Here is a 6,623-nt window from a genome sequence, read left to right on the forward strand (position 1 = left end):
TTAGTCGCTTTGTTGATTCCAAAAATCTCAATTTATTGGTTCATATTTACTCGACCATCCACATCGAATAATTCTATTTAAAAATCTTTATATTATATACAATTTATACGATATAAATTAGGCCTATACAAAAAGTCCAATGAGCCGATCAACCCGTATGATCCAATTAGATTTACCCGACAATAGTCGGGTTCATTGGGTCCAGATTATTTAACGGGTTCGATAATTCTCATGTCGGTTGAAACCGATCATCGGTGGATTTGATCTTGCGTTGATCTTTGGCAAATTTTGAACGAGTTACTCGCAAAAACCCGTCAATCTTCGACAGATTCCCCATTGCTAATCAGACCCACCAAGAAATCAATAATTTTACATTTTTCTCTGAGAATAAATCAAGCAAAGCCTCTGCTTCCTCCCGAGATAAAGGTTGTCGATGATTTCAAAGAAAATTACATTAATCTTGAACTAGATCTCAAAGAAAATGAAATACATTACAAAGAAAATGAAATACATCATAAGTTTTATTACTGGTGAGGCATCCGACAAGTTCCAGAGGTAGAAGCGATGATCAACGGTGATGATTTATGCGCGGTGGGCCCTGACCACTCTCAGCTTCGAGGACTACGTGGAACCCCTTAAAGTGTACCTGCAGAGGAAGGGTGGGTTTGGGAGGGGAAAGGTTGAGCTGTTGAGGGAGGGTGGGTTTCATATGCAGAGGAAGGGTGGGTTTGGGAGGGGAAAGACTGAGCTGCAGAGGAGAGGAAGAGGAAGAGGAAGAACGGACGATGTGGAAGAGACTGAGTTTGCAGAGGAGCAAGAAAAGGGAGTGGGTCTGCAAATGAAGGTGAACGGGTGAGAAAGACGATAAAAAGCAAGACAAACGGGTTCAATCTAATCCGACATTTACAGCTTGGGTCAAGTCGAGCTAAAAACTCACTTCACTGTGGGTCGGATCGGATCGGGCCAAAATTTGGTCAGATCGGGTTTATGTGCAGCCCTAATATAAATGATATGATTAGATTTTAAAAATACAAATTAACTTATACCATACATATGAATGATCTATGATATAAAAACTTTCACATAACATTAAAATTTAGGGAAGAAATACATGGTGTGTAATGTTTGTCACGAGATATGAAGTTCACATGGAAGGTAGAAAAACACTAACAAAATGAAAGATCAGAATCTAATGTTGAAGAAAGTGATAAGGTCGATCTGGAGTGGTTGGAAAATTAAGGACTTTGGCTACCTTCAAAGGTAAACTATATGGTTTTTTTTTTTTTAATAAAATATTAGTATCTTATTTGGAAGACAATGTGTGACATGTGATTGGACCGTGTTAGACACCAACCTTAATTGCGTGCGGACCAGCCAACTTCAACAGCTGGGGAAAGCTTTGGGATAAGGAATCTTGTGGGGGCTGCGGGCCCCATTTTCGAGATTGCCTGAGATTTCAACCATGGTTGCATTATAAAATAGGACAGAAGGAGCAGATGACATGATGCTCTCTCTTTCTCTCTCTCTTCTTTAAAAAAAAAAACAAAAAATCCCAGAAAAAAAAAAGGCAAAAAAGGACAAGCTTTTACAGCCGTTAGATTCCACCTCTCTTCCATGGAATTAAGAATCTGCCTTTTGGTCTAAAAGTTACAACATATATTTAAAAATAATGTAAAATCCGAAAAATGCAATATAATATTGTAGCAAAAACGTGTGGCGTATGGTTTGGATCCACTCCGGTTTCCCGCATCTCCACTGGTCTTGTCGGATGCTTGTACTTGAAGAATCTGTACGTCAGGTTAATCCCAGTTATGCCCCTTGATTTTAACGAGTTCTGAAAAGTAGAGAGAGGGTGAGTGGGGAAGGAACTATCAACTACGTGTCGTTTTTGGCGTGGTAAGGGGTTAAGAACTTAATATTCGTGTTTTTGAAGGGTCAAAGAGAATAAGATTCTTGTAAATCCTGCCTGTTTCTGTAATGATGGCATAGAATTGGAGCCGAGTCAGGTCAGGTCAGGTCAGTAGGATCTTTCAACAATTTTTAAAAGTTGGGTCAAATCTATGAAAAATATTCCCCCTTTTTTTCTCTTTGCTGTTTGATGGGTTAGTAATTCAAGAAAAAAAAAAAAGAAAAAAAAAGATAAACAAAAGGGAAAGTGTGGAATTTGCTCTACAGAAAAGGAAGAAAAACAGGTTGGCTTGACCAACCACTACGTTTTGATGGCCCAAGCTAGCTAGGGAGCTTCTCATATGTATCCGTCCATACTTCTAAGAATCCAAGGAAAAGATAAATAAATAAATAAATCCCATATGTCACAATATACATTAATGGGTTCCAACTTGTTGAGATGATTCGAACATTCTTAAGCCAATATAGCTAGTCTTCCACCTCTAATTATAATAAGATCTTATTAAATATTTTAATCACAAATAAATTATATAAAAATAATCTCATAAATTAATATAATTCGTCAAATTATAAAATTATTTTTATTGTAAAGTAAATCTAATGGATCAGATGAAACGCATTAATTTATGAAATTACTTTTATATAATTTTTTTTTATAGATGTAGCAGTACTCTTCCTGCAACTCTATGTTGCATGGTTTTGCAGCAAGTTATTAAAATTAAATATGCTTCATTTTATCATAAGATTTCGTTATCTCCGATTATATTTATTGATTTAAGAATATTAGAAATAATTTTATATGTCGATCATTTAGGTTCAATTTGGATAATAAAATTATTTCATCTTATTATTAATTACAAATTTTTTAAATTTTTACACAAGATATAATAAATAATTTAAATTTTAAAATAAAAATAATATTTTATTTAATTTTTATTTTAATTAATTTAATCTCATCTCAATTTACTATTCAAAACGAGACCTTAAGTGCACGCTAACTTAAAATATTTCGCATTAATACGTGTAATTGAAGATGGCAAAATTTACTATAAATAACAAACAAGTCGTCCTTGACGAGTTTAAAAAGAAAGACTACTTGATCGAGCCGACATAAATCTAGAGAAAATATAGTAGGTCAACAAATGGTTATTTAGTCGGTGCGTCAGCTTAATTTGCCGAGAACATGCAAGATGGAATGGTGAGTCCACAAGTACATATCCTCAAAATCTCTTCTTCTTGGGCTCCCTATTAATTCCGTCTTCCACTTTTGAGCAAATGTTAATTCGATCATCTCTATTTAGTCGTGTATTTTTTTTTTAGGACTTTGGATATTATTGATGAATAATGTCGTATTATCTGTAGATAAAGTATTGAGCAAATGAACAATCTTTTATTATAGAATCAATTTTATAAAATGAGTTAAGTTCACGAATTTATTTAAATATGACTATTAAATATATCCATTCATATATTTTTATTTTGTTAATGATTAAAAAAGTGACTATTAATAAATTTATATATATAGATTAAGAATATGATACTTTTACATAAGAGTCCTGCTATAGCCCCCGCTCCCTCTCCCGCTCTCGGTCCCGCTCAGTGTAAAATATAGTATTTTTTTATTTTATTTTTTTATACATATATTTTTTAACACTATCAAATATTTTTTAAAAAAATAAAAAAAATTATAATATCATTAAAAAATACTTACTTAATCATTAAGTAAAAAAATATATATTAAAAAAATAATTTCACATTGAGCGGGATCAAAAACGGGACCGGAAGTGGTGAGAATAGTATTATTCTTTACATAATGATCTATCGTTACTGTGTGCAGCTTTTACAGGCATGCATGGGGCTTAGGTCATAAAACACCACGGAAGCAACCCTACAGAGTTAGCAAACGTGGTTACCCCACGATTAGAGACTATATTTTTTTGTTTTTTTCTCTACTTTGTGAGGTATAGTAGCTAGTGCTTATTAAATTCCCACAAGATTCAATGAACAAGCCAATTCCCTTCGTTTTCAAGAAAGTTTCAAAAACAATAGATTGAATCCAAGGAACAAATTAATCAAAGATACCTTATTTTAAATACTTTCGAAAAGGACACACGCTATCCTTATCGATCGCCCCCCCATGAAAGCATCTTTCACGTGATGACAAAGCTCATGTTCATGCATGGCCTTTGTGTGTGGTGGTGAGTCGGTGACCTCCTCATGAGGGTATCCTTTCATGTACATATATCATCTTTTTTTTTTTTAAATAAATTTGTTTACTTGGGGCAATTTTCTGAGGCTGTTATTGTCATTTCAGGGTTTGGTGTCCCTGTCTACTTTTGGGAGTTGTTGAGTGGCATTATTATTGCTCCTGCTCGTTCCTAGAAAGAATTCCACTTTATAGGGCACCTTTTTCTCTCCCAAAACCTGCAGGGCTACATCATCATTCTCCCTATTCTTTTCATTATCTTTAGTTTTACCCATCCAAAAGTTTCAACTCTCAGGGAGAGAGAGAGAGAGAGAGATAATTCATGTGTTGAGGGTAAAATTCTCGAAAAGCATTCTCAATGGTCTGCATTAATTATAAGTACTGAGTTTTTTCTTCGAAGCTGTATATATAATCATCAGCCACTTTTGGTCAGTATCTCATGTAATGAAATTCCAATATTTTAGTCTAATTAATGTGACTGACTACTGTATGCTATAGCAGTATGAGTATGGCTCTGGCTACATTAATATTGGTGCCGGGAATATCCGTTTTAGTTCTCAGATTTTCGATTGCATATATAGGAAATGTGTGCTGTGTTTAATCATGAGTAGGCTGCATTTCCGCCCTTTTCTTGCTTCATGCGCATCAACTACAGTATAATGATAAGTATTTCCTCCCTCCCTTCCTTCTTAGGGTTAGGTTAGCTTGGCTTTAGAGAGAGACAGAGAGACAAAGATGCAAAATAGGCCAAAACAATGAAAACAAAACACTTTTTGCTTTGAAAAATGTGCTCCATGCATTGAACGCAACATCCCATCATTAAATTATTTAAATAATCCGTATTCATGAGTACAGTTGTCATATTATTATTTTCACTTCGATTTAACAACGATTTATTAAACACCCATTAATTAAACATCATCTGTGTTACTGTCTGTGATCGAATGATGTTTTCATTTTTTCCAAAAATCTTGAATCTTTCAAAAGACTGAAAGAGACCCTTTCAGGAAGCTTTTATTATACATTCATGACCTCTTCCAGCCAGTTATCCTATCAACTAAATGAATATTGCAGAATTTTTATTTGTTCTGTGGACTCGATGTTAAATAATACAATGATGAAGAGCATTTTTCTTCTAAATCTCTCATATCAGATTTGACTCTGAAGGTTGAAACGATGCTCCTCTTCTTTTTAAAAAAAGTATAAATATAATCAGTAAAAATAAATAAAGCAATTCCTTCATATACAAAAAGCTGGGAAGCCCACAAAAGAAAAAAAGCTGTTGGTGTTGGTGGGGATGGTGAAAAAAAAACGTGGGATGCAGCGTGGGGGTCGCGTGGCATGACATACTATAAAGTAAATGGGGCGGGGAATCGGTTCGCCGCATCCGAACGGCGGTGCTCTCAACCATTCGAATATTGGTGGATCCCACCTCCCATAAGATTCTCTCTTTGACATTTCTCTCTCTCTCTCTCTTCCCAATATCTGACCATGTCTCCTCCACGGCTCATCCCACCTGTTCTTTGGATTGTTTTCCACCACTTTCCTTTTCCTTTTCATTTTCCATAGTACATTTCCAAGTCCTGCACGAAACAAGAACGAAAGAAAAAAAAAAAGGTTGTGCTGTGCCCTTTTTCTGTTTTGTGAAAATTTCACTGTTCTAATCTCTAACGCCAATGCAAATTGCAATCATTCCTTATTTTACAAGAAAATGTACAACTACTTATAACCTTCAACCCTCCTCTTGAGTTGCATTGTTGCTATTGGCTTTTTAGCTCTTAAAATCCACTTTCCTTTTGGTTCTGATCACATGCTTGATGTTGATTTTTTTGGGTTGTCCCCTCAGTTTGGTGACACATCCATTCTTGGGAAAAAAGAGTTAAGACTCTTATCTAAGATCCGTGAAATTGCAAATTCCTCGTCGTTCGTGACATCGACTGGTTTAAAGTACTCTAATGATCTAAGAACAGCTAACCTTGCCTTATGGCTGGTTTTCAGGGACTGGAAATCTCCTATATCTAATGCCCAACATTCCTTATCATAACCCAAAACTAAGACACAGCTCATGAGTCATGCCATGCCATATGAAGCCCTCAGTTCAGCTCTCAGTTCAAATAACAAGAAGGATCGGAACTTCCAAAGAAATTAATATTTAGAATGCTGCAGGGTCAATGCAACAGATCATCAGTGTCTCATGCTCTTGCTAGTAGAGAGAGGATTGATTGTAACACAAACTGACAAAGTTTTTAGTGGGTCAGTTAATAATACCAAAATGCTACTTTAATATCAGATAAAGAGCTAGGAATCTAATGGGATGAATCATGAAATCTTGGTAAAGTATATACCGTAGTGAATTTGTAAGGTATTTTGAGTAGTAGTAGTAGTAGTAGTGTGTGCAGGCACGCCGGCAACATATCAGAGAAACAGATTCTCTTTGTGAAGGATCAAACGGGACATGAAGGTTTTCTTGACCCTGTTGTCCCTAAAAAGATGACAGGTCATTTTTGAA

This window comes from Juglans regia, chromosome 13 (genome assembly GCF_001411555.2).
Source record: "Juglans regia cultivar Chandler chromosome 13, Walnut 2.0, whole genome shotgun sequence".
Lineage (NCBI taxonomy): Eukaryota > Viridiplantae > Streptophyta > Magnoliopsida > Fagales > Juglandaceae > Juglans > Juglans regia.